Raw genomic sequence first — 8,809 nt, forward strand, 5'->3', positions numbered from 1 at the left:
CAAGCGCTAGGACTAAAGATATGCCTAGCTCAAATAAGTCACTTTAAAAACTTACATTTATTTTGTGTGGAGGTGTCACCTACAGGATGCCTCTGCACCAGCTGCACACAGAGCGTACAGTCAGACGTCTTCAGATCCCCAGGTACCGGACCTATGTGTGGATGCTGGGCATCAAGGCCAGGTCTTCTGGAAGAGTAGCAAGCCCTCTTAGCCTCTGAGCTGTCTCTGCAGCCCCTCAGGGGGGTCACTTTAAGACACTGGCTTTGTGTGTGGTGTTAAAGGTGTGTTACACGTGTTAGCAGTCGGGGAAAAAGCTGACTTCAAGATGGCTCTCCAGCAGCCAGAGGAGGCCACAGGGCCGCTGAAGCAGGGACAAGCTGAAGGCAAAACTGTGAACAAGAAGACGAGGCCAGGGGCTGAAGAGATGGCTCAGCTGCTAAGAGCACTTGCTCCTTTTGTAGAGGACCTAAATGCGGGTCCCAGCAGCTCCATGATGGCTCACAACCATCCTTAACTCCAGTTCCGGGGGATCTCATGCCCTCTCTGACTCCCGCTAGCACCCAGCCGGCAAGTAGTACACATACTTACATAAAGGCGAAAACACTCCTAAATAACTAGATCCAGAAAGAAAATGACAAGGCAAATTAAACAGAACACTGAACTGCAGAAATGAGATCTTACTCTTTTTCTGAAAAATTTAGATTCACAGTCTGCTCAACAGATTTTATTTATAAGCTGCATCTATTTCTAAATGTGGGACTATATGTAAGACAGCCACAAATATTCTCCATAATGGGAAGCGTATTTGTGCAGTCAGAGGCAGTCGTTAGACAGCCTGGTCTCGGCGGGAGAGCACGTCCTGATTCGTCAATAATCATTCACTCTGTCTGTCTCTGTTGGGGGCAGGGTCCTGATGCTCCATCCAGCTTTCAGCTGTCTTCCAGAGCGGTCTCATAATTCTGTTCGCGTTTTCCTGGACAACATCAAACAGCAGACGCAATCTCTTTTCCCACTTTATCCGTTGGTGACATCCATTTGTCAGAAGGCAATTTTCCTCAAACACATAAATCCTGAACACAGCGAGGCAGAAAGGAAGTCAGCCCAGATCTCTGGAGAGAGTGGAAGACAACACCCAAAAGGAGGATCGTGTTGGGGCTCTTTCCCCTCTCCTCGAGACTGAGATGGGCTCACTCAGCCCCTTTACAGCTCGGGTTAATTTTTAATAATCTTTGGTGAGGTAAAATTCGAAGGCAGGCACTCACACAGGGCGAACATCCTCGCCCAGGTCCAGCTGGCACAGCTCTCGCTCTTTGTTCCCCAGCCTCCTCCCCTCTTCTTCATCTCGGAGAAGACTGGAGAAGGGTCACGTGGCGGGAGGGGCGGTGCGCCTGGCGGGTCCTGGGCGCCGGGTTGGGGATCGGGGTTCAGGCGGCTCCATTTAATTTTATTGTTATTTCCCCTTTGTTTTTTGTTAGCGGTGTAGCCATCTGACCGCGGTTTGGGGTTTTCTTCCTTCTAACTCCAGATGCCAGTTTCTTAGAGCTCCGTGTTTTAGGGTCAGTGGAAAGTTTTAGAAGAGCAGCGCTGGGCTGACAAACCCCTGCTTCAGGAAGGAGGCTTTGTCCCGCACTCTTAGGGTGTAGTTCCCGGATGTTAAAGGAGTAGACACGACACGGTTTAGGAACATTTGTAGGAAACGCCCCAACCCGGCACTTGCAGTTTCCCCCTCTTTTCTGCATCGACCTGTGCCTCTTTTTCTTTTCTTTTCCTGAGGCTGGAATTTGCCCCTCAGTCTGCAGAGTGTCGCCGTGGAGTACAGGCCAGAGCCGCCACCCTGGCCTGCCATGCCACCCCAAAGAACTGAAACAAGAACTCTTTTCTGAGGTGTTTTGATCCTGGAGAAATTGCATGCCAGTTTTCTTTAGTAGGGTTGGCGGGTGGTGATGTGGCTCAGGTTAAGATGGTTGCCGCCAAGTGTGACGGCCCGAACCTGAAGTTAGGTCCCTCGGGGCCAAATGGTGGAAGGTGAGAACTGTACGCTGTCCCCATCCCTGCAAAAATCAAATCAAATCAGTCAGTCAATCAATCATCCATCAACCAATCAGGATTTAGTTGAATGGAGAGCAGCCTTGGTGCAGAAATGGTAGATGTGGTGGGTGGCAAAGTTGTATAGGAAACGGGATGGAAAAAAATCTAGACTGGCTAATCTTTGGGAGCTCGGAACAGCTAATGGCTGGGACCCAAGCTGAACTTGTTCAGTCTGATAATGTAGTCCCAAGTTCACCATTAAATTGTTTTATTGCTTTTTTTTTTTTTTTTTTTTTTTTTTGAGGTAGGTTCTCATGTAGCTGAGGATGACCTTTAACTCCAGGTCCCCACTCCCCCTACCCGCCAGGGCTGGGATTACAGGTTTGCAGCACCTGCCTGGCATTGCGGTTGATTCTGAGGTGCTTTCTGATGGACCTCCTTTTCTGTCCTTCTACCCTGCACCGGTTCGTTGTGGGGACTTCCCTGAAGGACTGTATCTGTACCGTGGGATATTTTTCAAGATCCCTGACTACCACCTACTACATCCTTTTTAAACATAAATTTGTTTATATGTGCCTGTAGGTGGGTACATACGTGCCACAGCATGTGTATGGAGGTCAGAGGGCAGCTTGTGGAAGTCAGTTCTTTCCCTTCACCACGTGGATTCAAGGGATTGAATCTGGGTGGCACCGGGCCTGGTACGAAGTGCTTTCACCTCCTAAGTCACCCTGCTTGCCTTAGGCTTTATCTGTGGAGGAAAATGTCTCTCTATGTCCGCCACTGTCCCGGGGTTGAGAAGTTCTGCCTCAGAGCCCTGTGCCAGGAATCCTCTACACTGGGTAGCAGTGCTGATTGGCATTGGTCTAGCGATCAGGGTGAAACAAGGAACTGATGTCAGCTTCTACGGAATTTCATTCCGATTCCTCGGAATTCCACACGTGGGGAAATGGGGTCGCCTTCGGGGGCCCCAGGCCTCAGAGAGTCTGCTCTATGCTCGTTCTAGCTTTGTTCCTTCCTCTGGGAGGATTCAGCAGGATCACGCCCACCGCAGTCTCCGCTCTTCCTCTAGACCACGGTCTGGGCACCAGAGTTCCTCAGGCACAACAGTCAATTCCGTTTTCAAGACTTACACGGCCTCCTCTCACTGTGGGCCATGCCTCAAGGACGGCCCGAATGGGCCACTAGGTGTTAGTGCTTGTGGTTGTTGTTTCTGGTCATGTGACAGAGCATAGACATACCAGCGGTATTCTGAAAGTGTCAGACAAAGGCCTGTCTGCCACCACAAGCCGTCCAACAAAATGTAGCTGAGGGGGCTGGAGAGATGGCGCAGCAGTTAAGAGCACTGGCTGCTCTTCCGGAGGACCTGGATTCCGTTCCCAGCACCCAACAGAGATCTGTAATTCCAGTTCCAGGGGACGCCACACCCTCTTCTGGCCTCAGAGGATAGTCATACGTGTGCTGCAGGCGCTTGCAGGCCCCGCACCAATACATATAGAATAAAAATAAACATCTGTTAAAAACATGTTTGAGAGGAGCAGCTCCATGTCTTCTATGTACATTTCCTCATCTGTCACGTTCTTCAGCTGTGCACGAGTGAGCTCTGTCCCAAGCAGATGGCCAGAAGGGACAAGAGTCTGAGAACCCTCTGTGCAGCCAAGAATGGAGGCTTTGTATCTCCCCTCCCATTATCAGTGAAACACTCCCGGGGAAACACGCCTTGGGGAAGCGTTCCTGGTAGGTGTCTTCTCTGCTTGTCTCTGAATAACACACAAAGCTGCCTTCCATGGCCAGACGCTGCCGAGTGAGACTTCGCCTCCGCAGGGAAGTGGCTCTGTCCTGTCCCCAGATGGATGAATCACTCTCTTGATTTGGAACCCTCACAGCCTGTTACTCACACCCTGGCTAATTCCTGACCGATTACAGCTTGCACAGGTGAGTCCTCGTGGAAAGGGCTCCCCAGGGCAGAGGGCTGTTGACTCATCTGGCTTCCTCAGGAGAGCAAGGCCAGCCTCACAGGGGGCAGCGACTCAGCCACCCCCTTCCTGAATCAACTATCTCTAAAATGCAGTCTCTTTGGGGTTAAGCTGCTGATGTTTGTGAGAAAACCAGTCCAACCAGTTGACTCTGCATGCTTTCTCCTAGGTTAGATCCTGAGCCCCGACCTATTTTGTCAGCATGGTGTCTGCCAGCCCCTCGCTTCATGTGACCACTGTGAAGACCAGGAACATCTGGAAAAAGGAAGATTTAAAAAATATTGTATCTGTTTATTTTATATTTTTATTAGTATTGTTAATTATAATGACAATCTCATCATGACTTTTTTATACACATATAAAATGTATTTTGATCACATTCACTCTCCATCAAGCTCTTTTCTCAACCTCCTGTTGTAACTGATCCCTTTCCTCCTAGCTAATCACTCTATGGGGGTGCCGTGTGTGTGTGTGTGTGTGTGTGTCTGTATGTCTGTACGACGGCGAGTGTACCCCAATACTCAGTGAGTTGCATTAGGGTAGGAGTATGGATGACAGGTTATTTATCTGAGCATGGCCACCTCACCCATCACTGAAAAAAAATTTCTCTCCCTCTCCCAGCAACCTGTAGCTCCTCAGGGAGGGTGGCGGCCTCATGAGCCCCTTCCTGTTCCAGCACAGGGACTGATGGGCTCTGTTTGTGGTCAGTCACATGAGCTGAAAAGTGCTGTGGCCATGCCATGCCCAGGAGGCAGAGTTCTGCTACCCTCCATCTCATGCTCTTGCATTCTTTCTGTCTGTTCTTTACCATGGTCCCGAGCCTTGGAGGGGATTACACAGACATCCCATGTGTGGTCTCTGCTGTTAGTGTTACCTACCTCAAAATGAGGCTTTTGTTTTGTTTTGTTTTGGTTTGGTTTGTTTTGTTTTTGTAGACCAGGTTGACCTCAAACTGGCAGAGATCCACCTGCCTCTACCTCCTGAGTGCTAGAATTAAAGGCATGCACCCCCTCCACCCAAAAGAGTCCTCTTTGATTAAAGCTAATGACAACACTGGTAGCTTAGCAGTTAAAAGTGCTTATGGCTCTTGCAAAGGACCCAGGTTTGGTTCCCAGCACCCAACACAGGTGGCCACAGCCACCCATACATAGCTGCGGTTCCCCGGATCTGATGAGCTTCTGGCCTTTCCCTGTCTACACATCTGCAGTAGACATAAACTCAAGTACACACACACATACACACACACACATACACACATAAACATCAGTAAGTAAATATACCTTTTTAAAAAGCCAACAGTAGGTCTAAGCCATGGGGATAGACATCATTATTTAGAAGATGCTTTAGTGACACACCATGCCATTTGGCGAGACAAGTGAAGCTCCTCCAGCGCAGACTACAGGGCATGATCCCACACCACGGGCTTTTGGATTTCCCTGTGGAGCTGGCCTCAATTCAGATTAGAAAGCAGTTGGTTATTCCAATAAACACACTTGCCGCTATTGCAGCAATGAGCACACTTGCCTGGCCAGTCCAGGCAAATAGGATGGACATTGCTCACTGTACCCCACTACTACATATTAGGTACTAAAAAGCGCTGGCATAATGTCACACGCCTTTAATCCCAACAGTCAGGAAGATATCTATGTGTTCAAGGCCAGCCTGGTCTACATAGTAAGACTATTGATCATGTAGAAGAACAAGAAGAAGGAGGAGGAGGAAGAAGAAGAGGAATGGGAGAAGGAAGAGGAAAAGGAGGGGGAGAAGGAGGAGGAAGAGGGGAAAGCAATGGTGTCACATGTCTTTAATCCCAGCACTCTAGCAGGAAGGTCTCTGAGTTCAAGGCCAATCTGGTCTACAGAGGAAGTTCCGGGACAGCCAGAGCTACAGGGAGAAAGCCTGTCTCAAAAAACTTAAATAAACAGATAGATAGATAGATAGATAGATAGATAGATAACAGGAATTTACTCTCTTATGGTTCAGAAGGCCAGAAGTCCCAAACCAAAGTGTCAGGAGGCTCTTTTTTTTTTTTAAAGCCCCAAAGAGGCTTCATGCCTGTTTCTTGGCTTGTAGGCCAGCCATACGTCATTATCTGACATTTTCCTTATATGGCTCTGTACACCCAAACTTTCTTCCATTTATTATTTTTAAAATGCTTTATTTTACTTTATGTTTGTTTTGTCTGCATATATCTCTATGCACCATGTATGTGCTTAATACCCAAAGAGGCCAGAAGAGGGTGTCAGGTCCCCTGGAACTGGAGTTACAGACTGGTGTGAGCTGCCATGTGGGCGTCAGGATCTGAACCCAGGTCCCCTGGAAGAGCAGCAAGTACTCTTAGCCACTGAGGCAGCTCTCCAGCCCCTTTATTATTAGTCTTATGACCCTTTTTGGCAATTCTGCAGATCAAACCACGGGTGTTATACATGCCAGGCAAACACCATGGGAGTCACCCGCGCACTCTTTCAGCATTTCTTTAATAGGAAGGTGAGCTTTCAGGGTTCACTGGATCGCCTTGTCCCTCTTCCCAGCGTGGCCACATTGAATAAACCTCCTTTTTCTGTTTTTAACACTAAAAAACTTAAAAAGAAAAAAATAATTTTTAGGTTTATGTGTGTGTGTGTGTGTGTGTGTGTGTGTTTGTAGGTCAGAGGAAAACTTGTGGAAGACACTTCCCTCCTTCTACCACATGGGGTTCAAGGATCATGCTTCAGTCAGCAAACACCTTCATCAGCTGAGCCATCTTGCCAGCCACTGGTCTTCTTTTGGCCTTATTATTATTATTAATAAATAAGATGATGTGTGGAGAGAATATCGATTAAAAATCCCATGGCTTATAGGAAAGGGTAGAATAGAAGGTGGGACATCCTGTAGACAGAAAGGATTCTGGGATAGAGCCAGGTATTGGAGAACCGTCTGGGAAGATGTGAGGAGGACAGATGCAGGGTACCTGAGCATAGATAGCCAGCCATCTGGCAATGTAGATTAGTATAAACGGGTTATTTTAAGTTATGAGGTAGTCAGAAAAGAACATAGCTATATGGCCTAGGTATTTGTAAATATATTTTGAGTCTCATAAGCCATTATTCCAAGAGCTTGGGGCCAGGAGAAAAACATGCACCCTGCTAAAATGAAGCCTCACTATTTGCTCAGGTTAAGTGTGAACTCCTTTACACAGATGACCCTTCAGCCCCAGCCTCCCTGGTAGCTGGGACAGCATGTGTTTTTCTTCTTTTTCTAAGGGTGTCTAAGTCATTGCCCTAACCCACCTTGACTTCATTGCATTGACCAAGTTTGCTTTTTTTTTTTTTTTTCTTTTTTAGGGCTTGTGGTGTGTGTTATTCTTTGCTTTGTGGTTTTTCTTTTGAAACAGGGTCTCTCTGTGTATCTCTGGCTGGCTTGGAATTTTCTTTATAGACCAGGCTGACCTTGAATTTAGAGATCTGCCTGCCTCTGCCTTCCTTTTATCTATGTATCTATATTTCTATGTCTCTATCTACCTATCTACCTACCTACTTACTTACTTATCTATCTATCTATCTATCTATCTATCTATCTATCTATCATCTATCCATTTGATTTTTTTGAGACAAGGCTTGTCTGTGTAGTTGTGGCTTTTCTGGAACTCATTCTGTAGACCAGGCTGACCTCAAACTCAGAGATCCACTTACTTCTACCTCCCAAGTGCTGGGATTAAAAGCATTCACCTGGCCTGCCTACTTTTAAAATGTTCATTAGCCAGGCATGGTGGCACATGCCTGTAATCCTAGCACTCAGGGAGGCAAAGGCAGGTGGATCTCTGAGTATGAGGCCAGCCTGGTCTACAAAGTGAGTCCAGGACAGCCAAGGCTACACAAATAAACCCTGTCCCCCCAAAAAAAATCATTAAATTTTTTATATGTGTGGATGTTTTATCTGCATGTATGTCTGTGCCTCATTTGCATGCCTGGAGCCTATGGAGGCCAGAGGAGAATGCTAGATCCCTGGAACTGAGTTACAGACAGTTGTGAGCTTCTTTGTGAGTTCTGGGAATTGAATCCAGGCCCTCTGAAAGAGCAACCAGTGAGAGCTCTTAACTGCTGAGCCATCTCTCCAGCTGCCCCAGATTTCTAAATAATGTGCCCCTATTTCTAAATAAGGGCACATTCATGGGTGTGGGGTTAAGATGTGAACATACATTCTTTTTAAGGGAACACAATTCTACCTACCACAGGGAAGGAAGCATTTAAATTCTAGTTAGTATAACAATAATTTCTGGCATGTGGACTGTGTGAATTCTCTCTCAGGGGGCATTGTGATCTTTGGGGTTTGGTTTGTATCCCAGCTCTGACGTGCGATATTGGCTAGATTGCCTGAGAACACCCTTCTCAAATGCCGCCATGCCCTCCAAGCGAAACTTCAGGAATTTGCAACATGCTGTTTCCAGTTCTTCTCTCCCATCCTTTGGGCTGCTGCACTCAGACATTTTACATCTATTGCATTTTAAAACCTATATTACTATTTCAATTCTTTTTTTATTGTGACATTTATTTGTTGTTTTGTATGGGACTGGGGTGTGTTGGAGGTCATATGACAACCAGTAAGACCTGTCTTCTCCTGTTGCCTCGTGGGCCTCAGAACTGACCTCAGGTGGTCAGCTGTTTGGGAATGTGCCTCTACTTACTTAGCCGTCTTTCATGCCCTAACTTTTGGAAATTCTATTTATCTATCTATCTATCTATCTAGAAAGTTTCACTATGCAGTGTTTGTTGGGCTATAATTCACAACATAGACCAGGCTGGCCCCAAACTCAGAGAGGTCTGCCTGCC

At 47.1% G+C, this 8,809-nt stretch overlaps 1 long non-coding RNA gene across 1 annotated transcript; it reads left to right on the forward strand.

The window, feature by feature from the left end:
• Window positions 1–2,351: 2,351 nt before the first annotated feature.
• On the forward strand, window positions 2,352–4,380 carry LOC132646206 (uncharacterized). The gene is made up of 2 exons (XR_009584328.1): window positions 2,352–3,960; window positions 4,171–4,380. It is a non-coding gene; the product is annotated as an uncharacterized LOC132646206 (long non-coding RNA).
• The last annotated feature ends 4,429 nt before the right edge of the window (window positions 4,381–8,809 follow it).

This window comes from Meriones unguiculatus, chromosome 1, assembly GCF_030254825.1.
Source record: "Meriones unguiculatus strain TT.TT164.6M chromosome 1, Bangor_MerUng_6.1, whole genome shotgun sequence".
NCBI lineage: Eukaryota > Metazoa > Chordata > Mammalia > Rodentia > Muridae > Meriones > Meriones unguiculatus.